General features: G+C 37.9%; 1 long non-coding RNA gene across 9 annotated transcripts; it reads left to right on the top strand.

The window, feature by feature from the left end:
* The first annotated feature begins 9,666 nt into the window (after positions 1 to 9,666).
* LOC110744241 (uncharacterized) lies at positions 9,667 to 12,533 on the top strand. Of its 9 annotated transcripts, none has more exons than XR_015834767.1 (8): positions 9,669 to 10,175; positions 10,377 to 10,597; positions 10,795 to 10,850; positions 10,982 to 11,068; positions 11,174 to 11,251; positions 11,371 to 11,435; positions 11,729 to 11,802; positions 12,046 to 12,533. It is a non-coding gene; the product is annotated as an uncharacterized LOC110744241 (long non-coding RNA). The 9 variants fall into 9 exon arrangements; XR_015834766.1 differs by having other exon boundaries at positions 10,774 to 10,850; XR_015834765.1 differs by having other exon boundaries at positions 9,668 to 10,175; positions 10,795 to 11,068.
* Positions 12,534 to 13,230: the final 697 nt, after the last annotated feature.

The following is a 13,230-nucleotide window of genomic DNA, read 5'->3' as shown; positions in this document are numbered from 1 at the left end:
ATAGGAAAGTCAAGTGGCGTTGCCATGTGGCGTCAAGGTCCCACGCTTCATTTAATGAAGTAACGCCTCTGACTCTGGCAGAAGAACCATGTCACGTAAAGAGCATTTAATGTACAAGAAAGGAGAGGAAGTGATTGAAGTCAGGATATGGCGAGTAAAATCAGGGATTAGGTGCGAAAATCTCACAACTTGTAAGATTAAGTCACCAACCATCAGACCAAGGCATTAAATGCTCCTCCAAGGCCCGAGATGCAAAGCCCACCGTCAGAGCAGCGGCCGGGATTTATGGGGGTCACACTACCATGCTTCACATTCCCAAATGTCGACTCGACTACTCACTAGCTCTAATCAACCTCACCATGCAAATTTTCAGCCTGAATGTCTTCTCAGGACCCCCCTATAAATACCGGGCTCCAACTACATTTAAAGGGTTCAAACACCACCACAAGCCTCCCACGGAGCATATTATATTTTCCTGTCATTTACCTTCTGTCATTTATCTTCTTGTAATGCATTTTCAATACCTTTACTTGCTTTCTTAGGAGTAGTGACAGTTTGTAGGAAAATCCATTCATCAATATATCATACGACCCTTGATTTTCAAGGCACTGAAACATCATCCTTGTTGTTTTTCCTTTCATCTCATATATCATACGACCGTTGCCACCCAGCAACGCGCCGGAGCACCACCTAGAAACCCACCATCGACGCCACAATCAACGGCCTTGTAGCTCAGGCCGTGAACCCAACGGCCGAGATCAGTTTCTCTCTCGGCCACAGTCACTCTGATTAGAAGTCAGACTCAAAACAGGCGCACAACTCATCTATTCACCCAATCACATCACCCTCAGACGCACGGTAAACCGTGCTGGCACGCCCGCGCACAAGCACACCGCACCAAAGAAGGACGACCTGTGTTGACGCAGATCCCCTCGGCCTGGAGCAACAGGCCGTGAGATTTGCGAAGCCAACAAGTACCTTCATCACCCTCATTCTCCTCATCAACAGCAATGTCATCCTCCTCATCCTCCTCATACACACCCTCATAACCAGACTGTTCAAATTCAGCAGTTAGGTTTCTTGCAATAGGACCCCTCTCCCTCCAAGCCACTGCATATTCATCCACATTAATAACAGTGGGGTGTTCAGAGTAAATGACAATTACTCTTTGAAAACTAGGAGGCACCAAATTACACCAATCAAGTAGCTGAGCATCACTATATATACACACTTTTTTACCATTTTGTATCCCTGTCACAACCACTTGGTCATGGTGCCCAAGCTCTTTTGCATATGCATATATCTCTAACAAATTTATGTAGTCCAAAAGACACCAGTCCAAAAAATCAACAGACCTCCCCACATAAAACCACCACTCATTGAGGTTTGGGGATTTTACCATTCTACCTCCATGGTGTACTTCAAAGGTGACTACTCCTTTGTCATCTGCACAGCTGCACAGCAGAACATAAAAAAAACACTTTAACCACTGCCCAGTCATATGTATAGTTTAAAAAGGACAACACAACCACCAAACTACCAGTAAACAGACATGGATCAAGATTCAAACGCAACTAACATATTTAAAGCACTAAAACAACCTTTAAACAACTAGTAAACAAGAAAACATAACATCAACACATAGGGGACCACAATAATTTTTTATTCCAGGCTAATCAAACTCAACACCTTCAGACCTTACCCAACAAAGCAAGCAAACAATAAAGAAGCTTAAACCTGGACCACACTTTATAAATCTATTGCTTTCGTCGATTCCATTTCAAAAGCAAAGGGCCACTTACCGTACTCAGGTTGAGAACCTCCTTTCTCTCTCGGCACCGTCATTGTCCTTTTCAATCTGTCCAATTTTCAGGCAATGCCAAGATTTCGATTCTTCTTATTTCACTTCTGCAATATTCGCTTCTTCTCAGTTGTTCGAATCTCTCTCTCTCTCTCTTCGATTATACAATCCAAACCCTAATCCCCAAATTCAATCGACTGAAAAAGGGGTTCTACTGTACGAACTCAGACGCTTAGATTAGGTTTTTCAACACCTGTGGGGTCCACTATGCCACATAGGATGCTGACTACGGTTAGCAATTGACCACCATGGGTGCTTTTACGATAATGCCCCTGCCACATCAACTTTTTTGACGGTCTTTTGGATGGCGTTAACGATGGGGAGAAGTGGAACACAAAACCACGGTCAAGGGGGTTAAGTGGGCCATTTTAACTTTGGGGGGGTTAAGTGAGATTTGACCAAAGTTTCAGGGGGTGCTACAGTAAATAAGCTTTTGAAGAATTGCACCCATCCATAGGGGACAGGGCGAGGCTTTATCTCTGGGTCCGGATCCATTGTCCATTGTCCACTGTCCACTCCTGTCCATAATGGGCTTAGGGTCTTTCATCTACTTCCTTTGTAGGATAAATCATTTTATTTGTTAATTGCTACCTACCCATGATGGGTAGGCAACAACAGAAACATGCGAAGTCTTTATAAATCTTCTTACTATCAGGGGCAGATCCACAGAGGAGCAAGGGTGGTCAATTGACCCCTGCAACCTCTGAAATCCTCCATTAGAGTAGCCAATCTTGACCCTCGCAAGGTGTTTGATAAAATGCCCCAAAGGGGCAACTTGTGTGCAGCTTCAGAAGAAGTTTTTTTTTTTGGGTCGCTCAACATCAAAACGACGTCGTTTCTTCACAGGTTTTTTGAAAGAAAAAAAACTCAGCTTGCTACTAACCCCCCCCCCCCCCCGGGAGATAATTCCCCCCTTTCATACAAATGTAATTCATTAGTTTCATTGAAGGGAAATAACCAAATTTACTTATAAAATAATATTAAAAAAACCTCATCTCCCTCCTCTCTCTCTCATTAGAGTTTTCAAAACAGATTAGTTCATTGAAATTGATTGAGCACTCAACTGGCCGTATCCTATCCATCATTGAAAGAAGTTAGATCGTGAAATATCAAATATAGATTTCAAGGGTTGAAATTTTTTGGAAGTTTTCAGTTGGGTTATTATAAGAGCTTTCAGTTGGGTTGAGATTTCTGTTCAGTTCTTTTTTTTTTTCCTCTTCCTTATTCACTTTCTGTTCTATTCTTCTTTTTTTTTTTTTTTTTTTTTTTTTTTTTTGGTCTTCTCTTTCAGTTGGGTTGAGAAACGCAGCGCAAGTGGGAGGAAAATGATGGTGCTGAAAAAGCGAGGACGCGGGAGTGTGCAGCGCTAACTGAGGAGGTGGCTTCCTTGAAAGCTCAGGTGGCAGACTTGCAGAAGTGGCTCTCCTGTTCCAACCAGCATGTAGAAACACTACAAAAGAGAAATATGGACCATTGAAATTGAGAATGTATCTTTGTTTTTTGACTAAGTTGTAACTTGGATTTATTTGTGCTTATTTTAATTAAGCTGTGTACTTATTTGTTTTCGTGAGATTGATATGAAAATAAACTTTGTAAGATGATGAAGCTTTCAATTTTAACTTTTTTATGATTATATTATTTGTTGTTTATTGGGTTTTTTAAAATGAATTGAGGCGATTTTGAGTATTTGAGTTTAATTTTATATTTATATTAAATGTGTTTAATGATAAATTAATGTGAGATAGAAGGAAAAAAAAGATTTGTCTAAAAAAATTTGTGAGATTTTATACGTTGACCCCCGAAGAGGAAATTCCTGGATCCGCCACTGCTTACTGTTGGACAAGCTGCCGATGTGGGATTTTAGAACTGCGTTCATTTGGAAGAGCTACTCGCTTAGCTTGTACATTTGTGACTAAATAAAGAATGGAGTTTCTTCTTTTTTTTGGTCAAAAATAAAGAATGGAGTTTCAACCGACCCGACCTTGTCTTTTATTCTACAGCTGCTGGCTGCACCAACTAGAGGCCCAATATTAATCTCTTAGCCCAAACCACATAAGCCAGATTTCCTGACAAAATTGTGTTTTTCTTCTTCTTCTTTTTTTTCAATCTTTGGCGTTAGTCCTTCTGTTTTAAACACCTGCTATTTAAAACAGAAGTCAACAGAATATGATATCAACTAAAATTAAGCATCCCCCCAATAAAAAAAAGTAGTTTAAAATTACATAAATGAAGAAAGATAAGAGAGATTACTGGCTTTCACATATATCCAACAAGAATGAGACGCTAGCAAAGCTATACTCAAGATCAAACACACTTGGAAAACAAACATATCCAAGAACTAATTAACTTAAATAAGGAACACAATAATTGATTACACAGAAAACCCCAAATTGGGTAAAAATTGAGGAACCAAGCTTAAGCCTAGCCCAGAGGGTGTGCGGGTTGGGCAACGGCACAGGGCCTCCAAAAAAAATGAGGTCTCCTATAAAAATTATAGTAGTAAAAATGTCTTTTATATATGTAACTTATGCTTTTCAGCTTTATTCTTAATTATTTTTGGAATTGTTTTGTTATTTTTCATATAGTGGGCCTCTTTTACTTTTTTTTTTTTTTTTTTTTTTTTTTGGTCATTTGCTAGGTTGGGGGAGGGGGAGTATTATATTGGGTTGCCTCAAGATTATCTCTTACGTGAATCAAACTCGGGAGCACTTGAAGGGGGACGAAGAGAATTTGGCCCACTTTTTCACGTTATTTAAAAGAAGAACAATCTTCTTTATAAAAAAAATAAAAAAATTGGAGTGAGCTAATAGCTAATATAAGGGTCGGGGTGGAAAAATGATGACCATTGAAAATGAAATTGCCAATGAGAGAGTGCGATAACCAATCTGGCTTTTTCTCACCTTATTGTCAACTCTAATTTTTATTTTTTAATTTCTTACTAATGAATTTATGTGTGATTTAATAAGTAAAATTGAATCTTTAAAATACAATACAAAACAAATATATTTTTAACACCTAACGTTTAATAATGATGATTTTCATAACTTATTCAATCATGAAATTAAACTATCATTGAATGTCACGCTGAATATTTTTACTGAAGCATATTTGGAGATTAACTTTCTGTCCTGGGACTTATTCATATTGACCCAAAATTTCTCTAATAGTATTGCAGTCTGCCATTGTTGCCCGGGCAAAGAGAAAACTATCATCGACAAACAAAAGGTGGTGAACAGAAAGGGCCCACGACACACATATAAGTCAAATAATATGGGTAGAATATTTTCAGGTTGTATTTCATTCTTCGAAATGAGGTATTTATAATACAATGTTACAAACCCTAGCAGGATTATACTAGGAAATAAAATAAAGTCCTAATTACATAAGATCTATACAAAAAGGAAATAAATAAAATCATAATATACTAGGAAGTAAATCTCCTAATTACATTAGGATCTCGCTAACACTCCCCCTCAAGTTGGAGCAAAGATGTCGCGCATGCCCAACTTGTCAAGCGAGTTGAGGAAGATACTGGAAGAAACAGCTTTTGTAAGGACATCGGCTAATTGATACTCAGAACTAACGAACGGGAAGGAAACAATCTTCGCATCCAACTTCTCTTTAATGAAATTTCGATCAACCTCCACATACTTTGTACGATCATGTTGCACCGGGTTATGGGCAATTGCAATTGCAGCCTTATTGTCACAATATAAATCCATAGGTTTCTGTGGCCCAAAACCAAGATCTCTCAACAATTTCCTCAACCGTAGTAACTCACATACGCCTTGAGCCATCCCACGATACTCGGCTTCAACACTAGATCGAGACACCACCTTTTGTTTCTTACTTCTCCAAGTAACAAGATTACCACCGACAAACATGAAATACCAGACGTAGAACGTCTATCAGTGGCTGAACCAGCCCAATCAGCATCTGTATACCCTTCCACATCTGTATGACCATACTTGCAAAACATTAACCTATTGCCAGGAGTTACTTTCAGATATCTCAAAATGCGCATCACAACACCCATATGATCTTCACCATGAGAATGCATAAACTGACTCACTACACTCACTGCTTATGCAATATCAGGACATGTATGAGCTAAATAAATCAATTTCCTCACAAGTCATTGATAACGCTCTTTATCTGTATGAACTTGATCAGGATACAACCCCAACTTATGATTCTGTTCACTAGGGGTATCAATTGGTTTACAATCCAACATTTCAGTCTCTGCAAGTAAATCCAAAATATACTTTCTTTGTGACAAAAACTAGCAACTTCAATCCCAAGAAAGTACTTCAAATCACCCAATGACTTCATCTCAAACTCGAAAGTCAGATACTTCTGAAGATTTTTCATTTCTGCATGATCATCTCCAGTCACAATCATATCATCAACATAAATAATTAAAGCTGTCAATTTGCCTTTATGACGCTTTAGAAATAAAGTATGGTCTAAGTTACTCTGCACATACCCAAATTTCTTCATAGATGCTGCAAATCTTCCAAACCACGCTCTTGAAGACTGCTTTAATCCATATAAGGACTTCCGCAGCTTACACACAACACCCTCCTTAGAGGTTACAGGAATACCAGGAGGAAGATCCATGTAAATCTCCTCCTTGAGGTCATCATGTAGAAATGCATTTTTGACATCGAATTGCAATAAGGGCCAGTCACGATTAGCAACCAGGGACAATAGTACACGCATAGTATTGAGCTTTACCATTAGAGCAAAGGTCTCCAAATAATCCACTCCATAGGTATAAGTATAACCATTTACTACCAATCTAGCCTTGTAACGATCAATGAAACCATCAGCCTTGTACTTCAAAGTAAACACCCATCTGCATCTAATAGCTTTCTTCCCTCGTGGCAAAGGAACTAAATCCCATGTTTTATTCTTATTCAAGGCATCCATTTCAACATTCATGGCATCCATCCATTTGGGGTTAGATAAAGCATCATGCAACTTAGTTGGCACACATACACTAAATAATTGACACAAATATGATGCACATGACTTAGACAAACGATGAGTTGACACATAATGGCTAATGGGATATTTATACTTGGCATGTATATCAGGAGAATATTGTACTTTAGGTTTCCCACGAGTGGTTTGTGGGGGTAATTGATAAGTTGATATAGATAGATCATTAGAAATTACGTCACTTGATTCACTATCATGAGTAGATTGGGGCATTGGCAGGGCATAGGGGGTATTGCATCGAACTCATCCATACAAGAATTACTGTCACTATTTTCAGATACAAGCGACTGGTCGCTTGCTTCAATGCCACCGGTCGTTTCGACACCGAGAGTACCTGCTTCATCTCCATATATGGGCGACCGGTCAAGTTCCAAGAGGCAACTGGTCGTTTCTTCACAGAGACCACATGTTTCATTTTCAGATATGGGCGACTGGTCGCTTGCTTTAGTGCGACCGGTCGTTTCCTTCCTGAGAGCAGTATCTTCAAACACATCATTCTCCCATTCAAGTTCTAGATTCTCCAATCCAAGACTCTCCAATTCACTCCCCCCGTCCCCTTGAATTGGAGATGAGGGAGAGATATAATAGGACACTTCTTCATGGAAAGTCACGTCCAAAGTAACATGCACCTTTTAGGTAGGTGCATGATAGCACTTATAACCCTTCTGAGTAGAAGAGTAACCAATAAAGACACATCGTAGAGCACATGGATCAAGTTTACTCCGTTAATGATAGTAGACATGAACATAGGCAACACACCCAAAAACTTTAGGAGGCAACTTGGAGATGGAGACAGGGGAAACATGGTCACCAAACACATCATGCGGAGTCTTGAAATTAAGAACCTGGTTAGGAGTACGATTAATTAAATAGGGAGCAGAAAAAACAGCATGCCCCCAAAGATGATGGGGAACAGACATATCCAATATGAGTGAGCGGGCAACTTCAAGCAATTGTCGGTTCTTTCTTTCAGACACACCATTTTGTTGAGGGGTAAAAGGGGTTGTCGTTTGGTGAATAATACCTTGAGCGGGGAAGAAAGACGCCAAAGTATTATTCACATATTCGCCTCTGTTATCAGTTCAGAAAACTTTGACCCGAGCATAAAACTAAGTAGACACCATATTACAAAACTCTGGAAGGATTGAAGCAACATCATTTTTATTTTTCAGTAAGAAAACCCAAGTGAGTCAGGTACAATCATCAACAAATGTGACGAACCAATGAAATCTGTTTGAAGTAACGCGAGCCGAACCCCACACATCAAAATGCACTAAATAAAAAGGCTTAGCAGCTTTACTATCACTCAAATGAAACACAGTGCGATGGCTTTTGGCCAAAATACATGTCTCACACTTAAAAATTGGACTCATCACAAGAGCGGAATAAAGATGGAAACATACGCTTAAGGTAGCCAAATGACGGGTGTCCCAAGTGACGATGCCATAACCAAATTTGTTGTTTGTCTTTGACACTGCAACTTTGAACAATATTAACGACAAGATCACAAACTGGTGCAAAAAAGCAAGGTCAAATAATATAACCTCCCTATCCGTTTACCATGCCCAATCGTCTCGTGAGTCTTAAGATCCTAAAAGAGCAATGTGTAGGATAGAAAGTAGCAGAAGTATTAAGATTATCAAGTAATCGACCAACAGATAACAAGTAACAATTGATATTGGGAACTAATAACTCACGAGACAAGGACAGAGTAGGAGTGAGAGAGATTGTACCCTTGCTAGTATTTGGAGAGAGCAAGTCATTAGCACTAGTTATGTATGGGTCACGGGTGTTACTAGACAACTCATCAAAAAATTTAGCATCATAAGTTATATGATCAGAAGCACCAGTGTCAATTATCCAAGTATTTGAGCCATTACCTGGAATAGAGTCAGAAACACACAAATTTGCAGAAGCAGCATCAACAGCACCAACAATAGAGTTATCAACCATGATTACAGTAGAAACTCAACAGATCACGGCAGAGTATACAATGGAACCACTACTACAAAAAGTGAAAAAGACAACCAGAAAAAGATGACGGTAGAAGAAAAAACCGTCGTTGTGTTTAAAAAGACGACGGTAACAAAAAACCGTCGTGGATAAGTGACTTAAACAACTAAAAAATGGAGGTGCTGTTGAATATTTTTTTATAACGACGCACACAAATAAAAAAGCGTCATCTTATTAAAAAGGTTTTCTTCAGAGTTAAAATATGACCAAAAAACAACGACAGCAGGTATGACAAGCGTCGTCTTTTAAAAATCAAGTGTTCTTTTTTTGGTTAAGACATGGTTGTTTTGAAAGAAATGTCGTCTATTATATGTAAAGATGACGGTTTTTTTTTAAAGAAGGGTCGTCTATTGTGAAGTAAAGATGACAGTTTTTTTTTTTAAAGGGTCGTCTATTATATGTAAAGATGACGGTTTTTTTTTTAAAATGGTCGTTTATTGTGAAGTAAAGATGACAGCTTTTTTTTTTAAAAGGGTCGTCTATTATATGTAAAGATGACGATTTTTTTTTTAAAAAGGGTCGTCTATTGTGAAGTAAAGATGACGGTTTTTTTTTAAAAAGGGTCGTCTATTATATGTAAAGATGACGGTTTTTTTTTAAACAATACTACAATTATGGAAAACCACGACCCGTATTAGACGACAGTAAAACTAAAAAGCTTCTTGTTTTTAAAACCCATGAAAAACCACGACAGTTCTAAAAGGAACCGTCGTGCTTTAAAAGGCGGAGATAAAAACTACGACCATTCATTTATATAACCGTCGTGCTTTAAAAAGCGCTGGACCAAAATTTCAATTAAGTTTTAAATTTTCACGACAGCTCTCTCTCTCAAACACTCACTCTCGCGACGTTTTCAGAAATCGCTCTCTCTCTCTCTCTCTCTCTCACTCTCAATTCCCTTTCTCATCTCTGAAAAGCCATCTTGGTTACGAGCTCGCCGTCTAGGTCACAAATCTCGCCATACAGGTCACAGATCTCACCGTACAGGTCACTGAGGTCGCCATTTTGGTTTCAATATCGCGATAACTCTCTAGCTAGCTTCACTCTGGCTCTCTCAACGACTCTCTGTCTCGATGGCTCTCTGTCTCTCCATCTTCCTCTCTCCGTCTCTCTCTTGATGGCTCCCTCTCCATCTTCCTCTCGACGGCTCTCTCTCGTCGTCTATCTCTCGATGGCTCTCTCTTGCTGGCGCTATCTTTCTTGTTGTCTCTCTCTAGCTCACTCTATCTCTTCGCTGGCTCGCTCCATCTCTCTCGCTGGCTGGCTCCATGAGAGCCTCCCTTCCTCCATTCCACAGGTAACAACTCTCCTTCTCTTAGGATTATTTTCTATAAGTTTTGAAGAATCAATTTCTATATCTCTAATATGATTTAGGGTTAAAATATTTGGGTGTTTAATTGTAAATTATCTGGGAAAATTGTTATATTTTTTGTAAATATTTTCGATTTGTATAGAAATTAAGGCAACTTTTCTGATTTTTTTCTTCTTTCTGTTTTAGGGATTTATATATGTGTGAATATGTGTTTGTTCCTCCATTGTTTATGAGATTCTGAATCAGAGAAATCCATTTGATTGAAGCTTGGAAACAAAGCGTCTATGGAGAACATATTTTGCTTGTGATTGTGTCGATTTGAGTTTCTGTTTGGATGCTGTGAAAACTGAGACAAAGGGATTTAAAAAAGGGGAGCATAACTTATCTCGATTGGCAGTTTCAATATGGTAAGTTAACTTTCGTTGGTGCTGTTTATATGGTCTAAGTCATGCTTAGCTTGAGTTGTATGCAGAAGTGTGGGTGGTGCTTGCATCTTATGTTATTCATGTCGAAATTTGAGTCATAATAGTAAAATATGCATAGAGAAATGGAAGTAGCACTACTCCAACTAATTTTATTTTAGTTTTTTTATTCCCAAATGAAGCTAGACAGGGCTACATATCCCCTTATTTCATCACCAACCAGAAAAATCAGAAATGTGTAAGTTTTAGTTTGACTCAGCGATAACTATATCTTGAAACTGTTAGAGGGCTGCTTGTTAAAGTTAGCAGCACCTCAAGTCCCTTTTTGCTTGATGCTGATTATCTTCAAACACCTGTATGTGCTGATAGGAATTGAAAAATCCTCTAATCATAATCCATGAGAAGAAAATCTCAAGTATTAATGTTGTGGTTAAAGTATTGGAGTTGGCTTTGCAGGTTAGCATTTCTCTGGTTAGGTTCACTAGTTTTTTTTGGTTAGGTTCACTAGTTTTCTTTTTTCTTTTTTCAATTGGTTGACAAACTTTTGCTCCTCCTTTTCAGAAGCAAAGGCCTTTGCTGATTGTCGCCGCATATGTGGAGAGTGACCTTATTCTAAATAAGCTTCGTGCTAGAATCAAGGTTTGCTTTCAGTTGTTTTTATGCTCCTGTTTGAGGTTTTTTTTCTTCTTTCCTATGTAATCGTTTGGTTCTTTGTGTAGGGAAGTCAGCTTTTGCTAATCTAATGTGATTTGCTTCAGGTCTGTGCAATCAAAGCCCCTGGTTTAGGGAAGTCAGCATGCTGCCTTTTTCTTTAGTCTTATTGGTGAGCTTATGCTTTCTGACTTTTTGATTCTTGCACTGATTATTGCAATTTTTTTATCTACTGCTTTGTGTGGTATTTGTAGCCATATTTTGTTTGTTTAATATATTAAGCCATTTAATTCGCATGCCTATATTTATCCCTTTACTATTTTGAGTCAAATTCCAAAGTGGAATTGAAAGGGTAAAAATTTATTGAAGCTGGACTTTTATATTTGATGTATTTTCATCTAGCAGTGGACTTGTGATAATTTAGCTGCAGGTGACTTATTATTTTTATTATGTTTTTCCTGTCAGCTTGGTGAAATCATTTAAACGTACATCTGATTACTGGCCAAACGATATCTTTGTCAATCTCTATTTATCCTCATGTAAGTAAATTTTAATCCTATTAACAGAGTAGAGTAAAAAAAAAAAAATCCAATTGTGCTCTTGTACCGTTTTCACATAAACTTTCATATGACTTCTCTTGTTATAGGAGACTTGTATTTCATTTTTGGTTATTAATTTAAGATTGCTGACTTTGTACATTGCTGTTTAGTGGTAACGACATTGGTTTCTCTACTCATGGCCTGACTAAACTTAAAATCTTGTCTTATATTCATTTTAAGCAGTGATGAGTATTAATTTAAAGGATCTACCAGTGGGGAATACTTAAAGGATTGGGATACTAAGATAAATTTGACTCTTCTTGCTAGTTTGGCTCGGTAGGGAAGAATGTTTCTTAACCTTCCACTCTCTGAGCCAGAAATTCATGGAGAGGTATGAATCTCTTTGTGGTGCAGGTCAGATGAATCACATAGTTTGGTAAACAGTTGGTAAAAGAGTTGAAGTTGCAACCAGATGGATGATATGCCTGCTTTTGAAGGTTCCACCAGAAGAGCAGAAGCTTGCAGTCATTCAACTGTGGTGAATCTTATTTTTATGTTTTTGGATCAATTGACCTATCTAGGTTGGGTTGTAGAGTCATCTAGGTTTGTTTTTGAGAGAGATGTATGTCTAGACTTGGATTTGAATTTGTTCAAATTTGGATAGCTTGTGAATTTGGTGGAAGAATGTTGATATTTTTTTAATGCAATGAATTATTTTATTGTGACTGATATTTTTAATGTTGAGCTCCGTTATTTCCAATTAAAGATAATAAAACAATGGTTTTATTGGAAAAATCGTCATCTATATATATTATCAATGACCACTTTTAATATCATAACGTCTTTTTTTATATACAATCAACGACGCTTTTTAACAAATACCAACGTCTTTGGATATAATAAAACATAGTTCTTTGAAAAAAACCGTCGCCTTTACATCAAATAGACAACAGTTTTTTTCACAAAAACCGTCGTCTTTACATCAAATAGACGACAGTTCTTTTAAAAAAAAACCGTCGCCTTTACATCAAATAGACAACGCTTTTACTAAAAACCGTCGTCTATTTATATATAATAGACGACGATTTTGAGTAAAAGCGTCGTCTATTTGATGTCAAGGCGACGGTTTTGAGTAAAAGCGTCGTCTTTACAAATAATAGATGACGGGGATTTACCGTCGTGGTTTTATGCATCAAAAGATGTCGGTCGATTTTACGACGGTTGAAAAACCAAATACACGACGGTGGATTACCGTCGTCTATTTCAATTTTTGTAGTAGTGAAGGGTCGTCTATTGTGAAGTAAAGATGACGGTTTTTTTTAAAAGGGTCGTCTATTATGAAGTAAAGATGACGGTTTTTTTTTAAAAAGGGTCGTCTATTATATGTGAAGATGACGGTTTTTTTTTAAAAGGGTCGACTATTATGAA

The sequence above is a fragment of the Prunus avium genome, chromosome 1 (assembly GCF_965620075.1).
Source record: "Prunus avium chromosome 1, drPruAviu1.hap1.1, whole genome shotgun sequence".
Taxonomy (NCBI): domain Eukaryota; kingdom Viridiplantae; phylum Streptophyta; class Magnoliopsida; order Rosales; family Rosaceae; genus Prunus; species Prunus avium.
The sequence above is the reverse complement of the archived record's forward strand: the minus strand, read 5'-3'. Positions and strand labels throughout refer to the sequence as shown.